Here is a 13,688-nt window from a genome sequence, read left to right as displayed (position 1 = left end):
ACTGCTGAAGAAAACGGATTAGTTTTGTAGAATGTCCCTCAACTTAGGTTTGTCTGATGTTTTCTCATGGTTAGAATAAGGTTATGTATGCATTTTTTGGCAAGAAGAGTACAGAAGTGATAGTATATCCTTCTCATTGCATCATATTAGGGTGTTCATGATGTCAGTATATCTTATTACTAGGTAACTAATCCTTGTCTGCCAGATTTCTCCACAGTAAAGTTAATATTATTCTCATTGTAATGAATAAATATCCTGTTTCTCCTCAGTCTTTTCTAATTCTAGTATTTCTCTGTGGATCTTATCTGTAACAGTTATTACTGCATTATTTGCTTAATGGTGATTTTCTGTTTTTTTCTTTTATCGACATTTATTAATTGGAATTCTTGTGTAAGGAAGAGCTATCCTTTCTCATTTACTTATATCAGTATGGACTCATGGATATTTTTTTATTCTGTGAGATGTAGTCTGGTATTACCATTATTTATTTTGCTGCTCATTGTTCCAACTTTGGCCATAGGACCTTGTTCAGGCTGACTGCTGGGTATTCTCAACATGCCCCCCATTCTTTATTGACCATTTTCTTATTTTCTGGCACCTGAAGATGTACTAGTTTAATATTTTCCTTTCCCCAATCTTGGAAACAGCCACTTTCCCAAGAAGCCCTGTACCCTTTCATTAGGAGAATGGTGTTTAGGAGTAGATTGAAGATCTGGACACTAGGTGTGCTCATTGCCACTGTGCTTTTTTAGGTCCTCTCATGTGGACTGAGCTAGGAAATATATATATACTAATGGCACATACACACACCTATATCTGTTACTGTATTAAATGGCACCATAATTTGAATGTTATAGTCACTGACCCAGTGCTTGCTTAGTTCTCATGATATGAGGACATATTGGCATCCCTACTTTACAAGTGAGAATGGAAAGGTTGTGCCTTATCTTAAATCATACAGGAAATGAATTTTCTGTCACTCCAAGACACTGCTCTTAACCATTATTCTACACCTCGAAGCTGCTTTTGCATATATAATGGGCAATTCCTAGCTTCAAGATAGCATATGAGGATTGGGGAGGACTGGAAACATGCTTCTTTAACAGTATTATTTTTTTCATTAACTAAATGACCATATGTTATTAACTTTATGTTTTTGATAGCTTATTTTTTATTTTCTTTTAAAAGATTGATTTCAGAGAGGAAGGAAGAGGGAGAGAGAGAGAAATATCAATGATGAGAGAATCATTGATCGGCTGCCTACTGCATGCCCCCTACTGGGGATCGAACTCTCAACCCTGGGCACGTGCCCTGACTGGGAATCGAACCATGACCTCCTGGTTCATAGGTCGACACTCAAACCACTGGTTTATGCCGTTTGGGCTGATAACTTACTCTTTAGACAGCAAAATTGGCCTTTAAAAAATAAAAAAAGAATTATTGATTTTAGAGAGAGGGAGGATGGTACAGAGAGAGAGAGAGAGAAAGAGAAACATTGATTTGTTGTTCCACTTATTTATGCATGCATTGGTTGATTCATGTATGTGCCCTGACTGGGCATCGAATCCACAACCTTGGTGTATTGGACGATGCTCTAACCAACAGAGCTACCTGGCCAGGGCACAAAATTGGTCTTAATGCTTTTGTTTTTTTTTTAAGATAAAATACTCAAAATATGGTTTTAGAATCACTTCTCTGTATTCATTAATAATTTTTAGTACAATTTAGGCTGGGCTTGCCTTAACACATTCTTAAGGATGCTAGTTTGAGTATTAAGAAAGTAACCTTTGAAATAATTCCCTAAACATTAAAAAAATCAGAGTTTGACTTTTCCTAGGTAATATTAATTATCCAACACTTTAATTTAAATTTTAGTGCCTTAGCAGTTTGTGTTTGGTCTTATAACTCTACTTTTTTTTTTTTTTTTTTTTTTTTTTTTTTTTACAGTTTTCATAAAGGTCTATTTCATTATTGGTGGGTAGCACATTTAACAGTTTAATACATTAAATAATGTATAGGTGACTGCAGGACTGCCGCATTGGTAACTAGATAACCAATTCAACTAGAAACCAGCTAATAAGTAACTGTCTACATACATATTTAAAACACAGCTTTTGTTTAGCTCATCCTGTTTTTTTTTTTTTTTTTAATATATTTTATTGATATTTTACAGAGAGAGGAAGGGAGAGGGATAGAGAGCTAGAAACATCGATGAGAGAGAAACATCGATCAGCTGCCTCCCTGCACACCTCCCACTGGGGATGTGCCCGCAACCAAGGTACATGCCCTTGACCGGAATCGAACCTGGGACCCTTCAGTCCGCAGGCCGACGCTCTATCCACTGAGCCAAACCGGTTTCGGCAGTTCATCCTGTTTTGATCACCTTCTTGGAGGGAAAAAAGCCTGCTGGTCACACTGGAAATATATTAAGGCCAAATCTTCTGATATCCATCCCCAGAGGTTGCTTTCAGGTGGATTAAGTCTCCAACTCCAGGGCAAGCCCCAGTTTGTGGCCACCAGCATTAATGCTCTTTCCACCTACCAGAGCAGACAGTGTAAGCTTCACACCAGGCCTTAGAGTCTGAGTGTAGCCCACTCCAATTAAACTAGAGTTGTTGACTTTTGCAGAAATGGAAGCAGTGGGATCCAACTGATATTTAGCTGCAGTACCAAAGTGAGTGCAGTTGGTACCTGCAGTCCAAGCAAGGTTTACTGAAGTGTCAAGATCTTCACATACTTTCTGATAAATTGAGCCTCCAGATTCTGTCCCATCATTGACATTAGTGTGTAGCTGGAAGTTCCCAGTCCTATAGCCCACTGCAAAGTTATTCCTTCTCAGCTTTGATTTGGCACTGTCAAAGGTCATCTGGTATCCAACAAGCCAGCCCTCGTAACCAAAGACAGCTGAACCATGGATTGCAGGTCCAGCAAAATCAAAGTCAACATCACATTCAAGGTTTATACATTCCCTCTTGTAAGAAGACTTGATTTTACCACTTTTCTTTTCTGTGTTTGGTGAAAAGGTGGTATCAAATGTCAGTTTCAAACCTTGACAAATCTGGTCTTCAATTGCGATTTCTGTTCCCAGAGGGTTATCAGTGTTCCATTTCTCTGTGAAAGTCAGACCTTCTCACACCAATTATATTTGGTCTCCAAGGTCCCAGTAACTTTACCAGTGTCTGTATTAGATGAACCAGATGTTGAGAATTCCATGCCACTGCATGACTTTGTTTTCACGTCCAGGTTCACCAACCCAAAACCAAATCCTTTGTTGAAAATATCTCTGGCAGCTTTGCCAAGGTCAGCATATGATGGAGGAATGCACATTGGCCACGCGTAGCTCTCTCTGTAGGTCACCATGGCAAGGCTGCAGGAAGAGGTGGTCTAGTGATCTCCTGGGGGGGTCGTCCCGCAACTCCACTCGCAGCTGAGGACACTCAGCTCGCTTGGCATCGGGCTGCGGCTGCCATGGTGGAGGGTGAAGTGGAGCAGACACTGTTCCGCCTGCTGCAACCCTAACTCTACTCTTTAATGTAAAACTAGAGGCCCAGTGCATGAATTTGTGCACCAGTGGGGACCCTCAGCCTGGCCTGTGGGATCGGGCCGAAATCAGCTTTCCAACATCCCCCGAAGGGTCTCAGATTGCAAGAGGGCGCAGGCCAGGCCGAGGGACCCCACCGGTGCACGATCGGGGCTGGAGAGGGATGCGGGAGGTTGGCCAGCTGGGGCGGGACTGCGGGAGAGCTCCAGGGCGTGTCTGGCCCATCATGCTCAGTCCTGATCGGCCGGACCCAGCAGCAAGCTAACCTACCAGTCGGAGGGTCTGCCCCTGCTGGTCAGTGTATGTCATAGCGACTGGTCGACCAGTCGACTGCCCCCTGGTGGTCATTGCACGTCATAGTGCGCCGTTGAGCGGTCTTAGCATATCATTAGCATATTATGCTTTGATTGGTTGAATGGACAACTGGACACTTAGCATATTAGGCTTTTATTATCTACACTAATAAAAGAGAAGCTTGCAAATTGACCGCACCTCTGCTACGCCCACAAGCCACTCCCGCCAGCCAATCACTAGCAAGTATGCAATTAACCCAACCAAGATGGCTGTGGCCACGGAGCAAGCAGGAGGCTTGGGTTTCCCCGGGAATGGAGGAAGCCAAGCTTCCTGCCCACTCTGGCCGGCCCTGGTCTCCGCTCAAGGTTACAAAGCTTCAATTATAGAAGATAAATAAATCCCAACAAAAATGGCAGGAGCCACGGAGCTGGAGAGAGCAGGAGGCTTGGGTTGCCCCTGGCGATGGAGGAAGCCAAGCTTCCTGGCCTGCCCTGGCCTCTGCTCAAGGGGAGAGCAGTTGGGGGGGGGGGACCAGGTTTGCAGGGGAGGGCAGTTAGGGGCAATCAGGTTGGCAGGGGAGCAGTTAGGCATCAATCAGGCTGGCAGGGGAGTGGTTAGGGGGTGATCAGGCTGGCAGGCAAAAGCAGTTAGGGGCAATCAGGAAGGCAGGCAGGTGAGCAGTTGGGAGCCAGCAGTCCTGGATTGTGAGAGGGATTTCCGACTGCCTATCGGGATCGGGCCTAAACGGGCAGTTAGACATCCCTCGAGGGGTCCCAGATTGGAGAGGGTGCAGGCTGGGCTGAGGGACATCGCCCCCCCCCCCCCCCACCGTGCACGAATTTCATGCACCAGGCCTTTAGTATAGGATAACAGTCTAAATGTGTTTGCACAAGAATATTAAGCTTTGTTATGTACACCTAATTTTGGTTTCCTATTTAGGAATAGTAGAAAGGGAGAATTAAGGAAGCACTCACTTGAATATAAAATTAATTTTTCTTATTCATGTAGTATATTACTTTTATATACTTGCATTACTTCTATACATGTGTATTAGTTTTGTATGCTGTTGATTGTCCCCACTTTATTTTTGCTTTTTATTTTTAATATTTTTATTTATTTCAAAGAGGGAGAGAGAGATAGAAACATCAATGATGAGAGAGAATCATTGATTGGCTGCCTTCTGCATGTGCCATCTGGGGATTGAGCCCATAACCTGGGTATGTGCCCTGACTGGGAATCGAACTGGGACCTCCTGGTTCATCAGTCGATGATCCACCACTGAGCCATGCCAGTTGGGCGATTGTCCCCACTTTAGAAATGCATAGTCAATTTTTAATTCTAGTCTGGATTGCATGCAGTAGAACGTAGGACCACTTTTCTCACTTGTCTAGGTGCTGTAGTTCCAGGAAATATGAACAATATTAGCTCTGTAAAACATTTAAGAAGAAATCTCTACTAATTTTATATTTAGATTGAGAATAAGATTTTTGGATTACCTATGCCAGTAGTCCCTTTCATTAGTGTGGAATAATGGGAATTAATAAAAAGTTTATTGCTTAATAACGTTGTTTTATTAAACAAATGTAAAACTAAAATATTTTCATTTAATTGTGGTTATAATAGGTGTAAAATATAGATTATATATAATGCACACAGAGATTCTTGAAAACAGTATACAGAAAAATTAAAGATTAGCTCTCAATTACCAATAGTAGATATTTTTATTATCTGGAGAAGAAAGATTATGCGGGTAGACACTTGAAATTGCTGTTTTGAACTGTGACACCAGAAATGTAATTATCCTATAGTAAAACCTCACAGAGACCCGCTTAGTGAGGGCTTGTTAAGGCTTGTTCATTATCTCTTCCAAACCCTTTTTATTTTGAAGGGTGGTTCATAACTTATAAAATAGTGTCTTCTTGCTTCTCATTTCAAAGAATGAAACCTACTGTTACTGGACTAAAGGGTCCGTTCATCTGTGCACATCAGAGCCCAATCAAACATGAACAGATGTGTGCAGCAAAGATAATAGAGGTTTATTAGTTAAGGAAATGGTGTCAAGCCCAGAGTCACAGGTAAGGTAGTCCTAAAAGACCTGGCTCCCCGATGGCTTCCAGGGGATGAGTTATCTTAAGGGAAAAGTAATTAATCATGGTGGCTAAAGGAGTTGGGATCTTGGGCTTTACTGATTGGTTGGGGCCAGGGTAGGAAGTAGTTGATCACTGTATCAGGTCCTGAGGTCCAGCCATGGCATTGTTCTGTCTGGTTTCGTGAGGCTGTGGTCTGTAGGGCCCTCTGCTTTCATTGGTCTGGGGTGAAACACAGCTGAAGTAAATGTTATCTTTAGCTTGACTAAGACTCTGTTTCTGTGGTCAACAGACCTGAGGTTCTCTTCTTAAGACAGCTTGATCATGACCAGAAACCCATGGTCCTGAGGGCTTAATAATTAAGGGAGTGGACATTCTAGGGAGAAAGAGGCACGTGTGCTGCATGAGGTCAGTTTGAATCAAAAGGAAAGAAAGGAGAAAAGGTCATATTAAAGAAATGAAGTTTCTGCACAATTACCCTACTGAGAAATGATGTCTTTTCCTTAAACTCAGAACAATTAATTGTATCATGGATACATGTTTGCTGATACAATAAATTAGTATCATAGAAAGTGATTAAACTCACCCTGTAGGTACAGTGTGTCAATATAAGAAACATTCAGACCTGTAGAGAATTTGAATGTGTTTATTTGAGTCAAACTGGTGATAGTTGCTGGGAAGCAAAATCTCAATGGCTTGAGAAAATGCTCCAGAGAATGGCAGTTTTGCTTCTTATTTTATACACTAGAGGCCTGGTGTATGAAATTCATGCACGGGTGAGGTCCCTAGGCCTGGCCAGTGATCAGGGCCTTTCGGGGCCATCTTGCCCAGTCCTGATTGGGGCTGGGCCTGGGGGCCTGCCGGCTGCTGGATGGGGCCTGCTGGATGCGGGAAGGGATCGCAGGAGGTTTGCCGGCTGGGGGTAGGGACTGGGAGAGGTTGGCTGGCTATGTGAGGTTGGCTGTGGGAGCGCACTGACCACCAGGGGGCAGCTCCTGCGTTGAGCATCTGCTCCCTGGTAGTCAGTGCATGTCATAGCTACTGGTCGACCGGTTGTTTGGTTGTAATGGTCATTTAGGCTTTTATATATATACTAGAGGCCCGGTGCACGAAATTCGTGCATGGGGGGGGGTGTCCCTCAGCCCAGCCTGCACCCTCTCCAATCTGGGACCCCTCGAGGGATGTCCGACTGCTCGTTTAAGCCCGATCCTGGTGGGATCGGGCTTAAACGGGCAGTCGGACATCCCTATCACAATCCAGGACTGCTGGCTCCCAACTGCTCGCCTGCCTGCCTTCCTGATTGCCCCTAACCACTTCTGCCTGCCAGCTTGATCACCCCCTAACCACTCCCCTGCCAGCCTGATTGATGCCTAACTGCTCCCCTTCCAGCCTGTTTTCCCCCAACTGCCCTCCCCTGCAGGCCTGGTCACCCCTAACTGCCCTCCCCTGCAGGCCTGGTCCCCCCCCAACTGCTCTCCCGTGCAGGCCTGGGTCCCTCCCAACTGCCTTTCCCTGCAGGCCTGGTCGCCCCCAACTGCCCCCCCCGCCAGCCTGGTCGCCCCCAACTGCACCCCCCCTGCTGGCCTGGTCACCCCTATCTGCCCTCCCCTCACTGGCTTGGTCACCTCTTACGGCCCCCCTGCCGGCCTGGTCACCCCCAACTGCCCCCCTCTGCCCCCCTCTACCGGTCTGGTCACCCCTAACCTCCCCCTCCACCGGCCTGGTTGCCCCCAACTGCCCCCCCTGCTGGCCTGGTTTCCCCCAACTGCCCCCTCTCCTGGCCTGGTCACCCCTCACGGCCCTCCTGCCGGCCTGGTCGCCCCATGCAGCCTGCTGTTCAGTCATTTGGTTGTCCCTCACTAACCCCCCTGCCGGCCTGGTTATCCACGCAGCCTGCTGTTCAGTCGTTTGGTCATCCCTCACTAACCCCTCTGCCGGCCTGGTCATCCACGCAGCCTGCTGTTCAGTCGTTTGGTCATCCCTCACTAACCCCCCTGCTGGCCTGGTTGTAGGCAGCCATCTTGTGAGCGCATGAGGGTTAATTTGCATATTACCTCTTTATTATATAGGATAGATTACAAGCAAAGGAGAAGCTGTTAAGTTGGTTACATGAAATCCATTGGTGATAGACTAGGGAGGTGGGAGAAGGCAAAGGAGGGAAACCTCTGGGATTGGATAAAAGTAAAATGATAGACACATACTTCTTTTATATAGGTGGGTACAGGATAGTTAACAGTCAACAACTCAGTAACAGTGAGGGGACTTGTGATCTCTGTTCCTGTGTGGTATCTGTGCTTTGAAGGGTCTGGAAAAGGAAATTACTTTGCTATTCCAAAGATATGTTATCATAGATGCAAAGGACAACAGACAGGCTCAATTAAGATGAAAATTGACCTTTGTCGGGGAAGATCTTTGTCAGGGAAGAGAGAGAGAGAGGTTGGAGAGAGGTATGTTTAGTTTGTAGTCACATCTGCTTGTGAATGAAGACTACCTACCATAAACTGCTTTTAGTTAAAAAGTTTTCATTTCATACCTTCCTTTGTGGTCAGGATCAGTAAGTGGCCTCTTTGCTTCCATAAGTGGCTTTAAAAAAAAGTTTTATTTATTTTTTAATCCTCATGTGAGGATATCTGTATTTTTTCTTTTTCCCCCATTGATTTTAGAGAGAAGGAGAGACGGGGGGGGGGGGGGGGGGGGGGGAGAAAGAGAGAGAGAGAGAGAGAGAGAGAGAGAGAGAGAGAGAGAGAGCAGTTGCCTACCGTACACGCTCCAACTCTGGATCGAACCTGCAACCTGGGGATGTGCCATAGCTGGGCATTGAATCCTCCATTTAAAAGTGTACGGATGATGTTCCAATCAACTTAGCCACTTCGGCCAGGCCTAAAGAAATACGTTTTAAATGTATACATTCCATGAGTGTGTTCAAGTAAGCAGTTTTTGTAGGTTAAACTTTTTTTCCTAATGCTGACTTTGATGATTGGTTTTGGATTATTTCTTTTGGAGATGCTGGGAAATCATTTTTAGTGTTCTCATTGGTGGCAGATCTTCATATCTTGAGAGTATTAAAATGGTCATAGGTAATTTGAGGCCAAATCTGAGGAATAAAGTATGTGATATGATAATGAACAATGAATGTTTTAGTTAAACATAAGGAATTTTTGTTTATCTTAACTGATTCTGAAAACTGTTCTAAAATAGTTTCAAAAATTGTTTTTAGCAGTGAGTCTTCTACTTTTGTAACAGTGAAAAGCGTCCCCTCTCTGTTGGCCTTCAGGCTAATAGCTCCTGCTGCAAATATGATAATGAACTAGAGGAATTCTGCTTGCCCCTTGAGTTTTTGCTAGAGCAGCCCCTTGCCAGAGGGTGCCTCTCCTCTTCCCCAGAGGTGGGAAATATGTACAAAATAATGACTCTCTTAAGATGGATTTGAGAATTAGTTCTCCCATCTTCTTGTGCTAGACTTTTTGGTTCAATAAACCTTTTCTTTAATACGCTGATCTATTGAATATTGGCTTTTCCTTTGCATCTTGGGCACATGAATCTTGTACCTATAACACTTTTTGGATCTCTGATTCAGAACCTCACAACTCTTATACAGTTTCAGCAAAGAGCTCGTAACCATTTCCTACCCCAATAAATAAGTTATGGGTTCTCCCCAAGTGACTGCTTTAAGAACAGCCTTCATTTAGATATAGATTTGCTAGATTTATGTTAGAGATGTGTGTGTGTGTGTGTGTGTGTGTGTGTGTGTGTGTGTGTGTGTGTGAGAGAGAGAGAGAGAGAGAGAGAGAGAGAGAGAGAGAGAGAGAGAGAGAGAGGTTGAAGAGAGGTATGTTTAGTTTGTAGTCACATTGCTTGTGAATGAAGATAGCATGTGCTTTTTGGTTAGTGGAAAAAAATCCTTCCCAAGGCCATTAACTTAGATTCTAGTTCATAAACACATGAGAATAATGTGTGTTATATACATATGAAATATTTGTGATAAGCTTAACCTCAGTCAGAATAGTGTGTTTAGCTTGGGTGCTCACAGTTTCAGAGAAATCATTTTAAAATTGCTGGGCTGTTACAATTCTTGGTAGTTTCTTTGAATATTTGTGTATAGTTTATTCATTCGGCAAATGTTTTCTGCACCTGGTATGTGTTACAGGGTATAGTGCTGGGAGATGTGAAGACGTGAAAATGAACTAGACATGGGGTCTAGCAGACAAGAAGTTTATTGTTTTCGGCAAGAAAAAGTCTGCATATTGTATGTTATATCTTAGCAGTTATTTTAGTAAATGGTCCGGCTTTAATGTAGTGTTCTTTTATTTTTTATAATACAGGGAAGTAGGGCCTGCTTCATTAAAAGAGCATTTCCAATTTATATTTTAGAAATGCTTGGTGATAATGTTAAGTCAGATTATAACATCTTTTGTTTAAATAAAGAAAATTAATGTGTCTTTGTAGAAACAAATAAACACTAGTTTATTTGGTATAGAAGCTAGTATTATAATTGAATGCCTGTAGTGTAAGCATATTTTCTGGACCCGGCTATTTAATTTGAAGTTCCTTTAAATTTTAAGACTGAGGTCAATGGGACATATTGGATTGCTAATATGGAAGTGCTTGCATAATGAGTACATTCAAGGACAACACTTGTGATCAGTAGAATTTTAAGGACATTAAAGTTGCACTTTTCGTTTGGACTTGGCTGTTTGGAAATTACATAATTAAAATATAAGTGCATATAAAATTTCTTAAAAAAAGAACAATGACTGCTTTCTTATTTCAGTTTTAAGAACTGCTGACCATAACATTACACATTAATATCTTGAGTTTATCTTTACAATAAAGTATTTTAAAATGAATAGATTAATTCTGTGGGAAGCTGAAAAAGCAGTAGATTTCAACTTTTTCAAAATGCAATTAAATGAAAAACGTATTATGCTTCTCTTAGGTGACAATGTTTTGTGCAGACTAGCTCTACGTAAACAGTATTTTTGTACATATTTTCAGGTCAGGGAGCTGAATTGATTAAAAGCTACTCTGTCTTAGAAATTTCATGTAAGTTATTGCAAGTATAAAATGAATAACTTTGGCCTACGTGTCATCATATTTCAAGACGAGGTGATTGAGACTGGGAATGGAAGACACATGACCTATATACAGTGTCACCCAGCTAATATGTGCTTAAACTGACCTCGAGATATATCTGTTATCTGTCACCATAGCCCCTGCTTCTTTGCACTATGCTATGTAGTCTCTCAAAGTTGAGAATTTAAAGCCATTTCAAATAGAAATTTAATATTAATGGCTTTTATTAGAGTAGTTTTTTTTGGCTTCCCATTGTTTTAAAATTTCTTCTCTTTTAGAAGTCATTGATATATGACCCTTATTAGAACTCCCCTTTTCAAAAAAAGTATCTTTATTGATTTCAGAGAGGAAGGGAGAGTGTGAGAGAGAAACATCAATGATGACAGAGAATCATCAATTGGCTGCCTCTTGCATGCTCCCCCACTTGGGATTGAGCCTGCCATGTGCCCTGACTGGGAATTGAACTGAGACCTCCTGGTTCACAGGTCGATGCTCAGCCACTGAGCCACGCTGGCCGGGCACTCCCCTCCATCCCCCCGGCCCTCCCCCATTTTTTTTTTTTGGATGGAAGAGAGAAGACAGTATGTACCACTGGACTCCATACTATAGGAGCATGCTCATTTTATTAATTTCAGCACTTAGTTAGGAGCTGGAAGTAAGCTTTTCCTTTTGTTATTGAGGTCAGTGTCACCTAAGAGCTACCTAGTCCATTCTCACCTCCTTAATTCCAGATGTAAAGTGATCTCCCAGTAGAACATAAATATATCATCATCTTGATTTTTGTGTTTTTCTTAAATCTCTAGTGAATTCAATGAAAGAATCATCCACTGTCTTAGTACAGGGCTCTTAACTTTTCTTTCACATGTACCTCCTTAATACAGTGTTGTTTTTTTACTATCACTATGACTATTACATATGTATAGTATCTTAACAGTTTGTAAAACACGTTCATATTTATTGCTAATTTCATATAACTTGTACCTGAAAATAAAGACAGGACAAGGACTTTGTTAACCTAGGAGGTCCTAGGCTTTCAAAAAATGATTAAAATATTCTGATATTTAGACTTCTGACTTAAATTATATTTATTAGTAATAAGTATTTAAGAGATGTTTAGTTATGTGCTAAATAGAACATTTTTCTTAATGTAACCCAGAGTTTCCTTGCAGAAATTCTTTATTCTTTAGCCAAAAGTGATGCCTTTTATCTGAAGGTTCTGAAGTCCATCTGAATTATACTGAAAAGTAATACTGTTCTGATCATTTGCAGTGTCTGCAATGCAAGTGGTGACCATCAGCTTATAAAGTTGAATCTTAACATTTTTAAAGCTCAGAAGTTAAACAGAGAAAGGTTATATAAAAGAGAAACAAGGCCTTTCATGTACATTAAAATGGCAACAATATCTGTTATCTGTAGAATGACCTCCTTATGTGGGCATTTCAGGCTAATTTTATAAGCTTTTACTATCTGTATATATCCTATGTGCTAGAAAACTATAGTCTTAAGATTAATTAAAAGTACTACTTAACTTGCCAGTAATTCACTTCACCTTCCCTTCCTAGTTATTGTGGAAATAAGTTTTTTTGCACGAACTACTAAAAATATTCTTCACAAGTCTTAATTTTTTTCTAGTTATTTTTGCCACTGTTATTTTATATAGAAAGTTGAGAATTTTATTAAAATCTGGCTTTGTGTGAGGACCTAACAGCAGAGCTGTAGTAGAAATAGACATTTTTCAGGGTGTGGCTTCCAACAAAAGAGTGGTGTAGCGAATGTGGAGGGAGGACAATGGTTACTGGATCACTGAGCTGTATTCCTTCTATCAAGTTTCTCCAAGAAACTCAACTTTCAAGGACAGGAGTCTTCAAGAGGTTTGGTAGCTTCCTTACCTTTTATCTCCTCAGACAACCAAAGAAGAACAGCTGACGATGTTAGAATTTGGAGATATTTAAATGTAAATGAGACCTCTAGGCATATTGCATTGCAGTATGTATGATCAGTAACTGGGTGGAAACAGTAAGTGTATGAACCAGACAGCCTTTTTTTTAAACCAAACCTTATGTTATAGGTAGATGTAGTTTTGGAATCCTATAGTAAGAGTTATGGAATGGCTAGCCTGAGCTGGGAAAAATTCTTTTGTGATCTCAGAAGGAGTTGAGTAAAAATTTGCTCTTCACACCACATTTCCCTTTTCTTGAGGGAAGTAGATTGGGAATGGTGACAAAGTAAAAGATGCATTGGCCGAAGTTGTGGAAGGTGAGCAGCAATTTCAGGGGGTTAAGATACGTTTTTCAGAGTGGAAATTGCAGAGGACAGACTTGATTTCTTAAATAAAACCAAAGGCTGAAATGAAACTCAATATAAGAGAATTAATTAGTGTGGTGTGTGTGTGTGTGTGTGTGTGTGTGTGTGTGTGTGCATGCATGTGTGTGTATGTATATGTGTGTGTGTGAATGAAAGAATCCATCATTTGGAAGGATGTAGACAAATGTAACTGAAAAACTATTTATATGTAATTGGGTTTTAAAAATGCTTCAGTTTGGAAGGTCATTGACATATATATATTTGATTGCCATTATGTTATACATAACTTTCTGGAAAATTATCACGGTTACTTTTGTGACTTCAGGAATAAATACATCTCGTAGATTTATATTAATGTTGGGTTTGTCACCTGAAAGTGGAGCTGAATA

At 41.6% G+C, this 13,688-nt stretch overlaps 1 protein-coding gene and 1 pseudogene across 5 annotated transcripts in view; one reads left to right on the top strand and one right to left on the bottom strand.

Moving 5' to 3' along the window:
* The window catches only part of CDKAL1 (CDKAL1 threonylcarbamoyladenosine tRNA methylthiotransferase), a gene marked incomplete at its 5' end in the record, with an annotated part of 690,467 nt that overhangs the window by 15,312 nt on the left and 661,467 nt on the right, over positions 1-13,688 (top strand). The window lies entirely within an intron of this gene.
* LOC308243076 (non-selective voltage-gated ion channel VDAC2-like) lies at positions 2,477-3,360 on the bottom strand (annotated as a pseudogene). The gene has a single exon. The product of its transcript is annotated as a non-selective voltage-gated ion channel VDAC2-like (transcript).

Source organism: Plecotus auritus (genome assembly GCF_963455305.1).
Source record: "Plecotus auritus genome assembly, chromosome: 2".
In the NCBI taxonomy this organism is placed as follows: domain Eukaryota; kingdom Metazoa; phylum Chordata; class Mammalia; order Chiroptera; family Vespertilionidae; genus Plecotus; species Plecotus auritus.
Note: the sequence above shows the minus strand (reverse complement) of the source record. Positions and strands in the feature narration are given on the sequence as shown.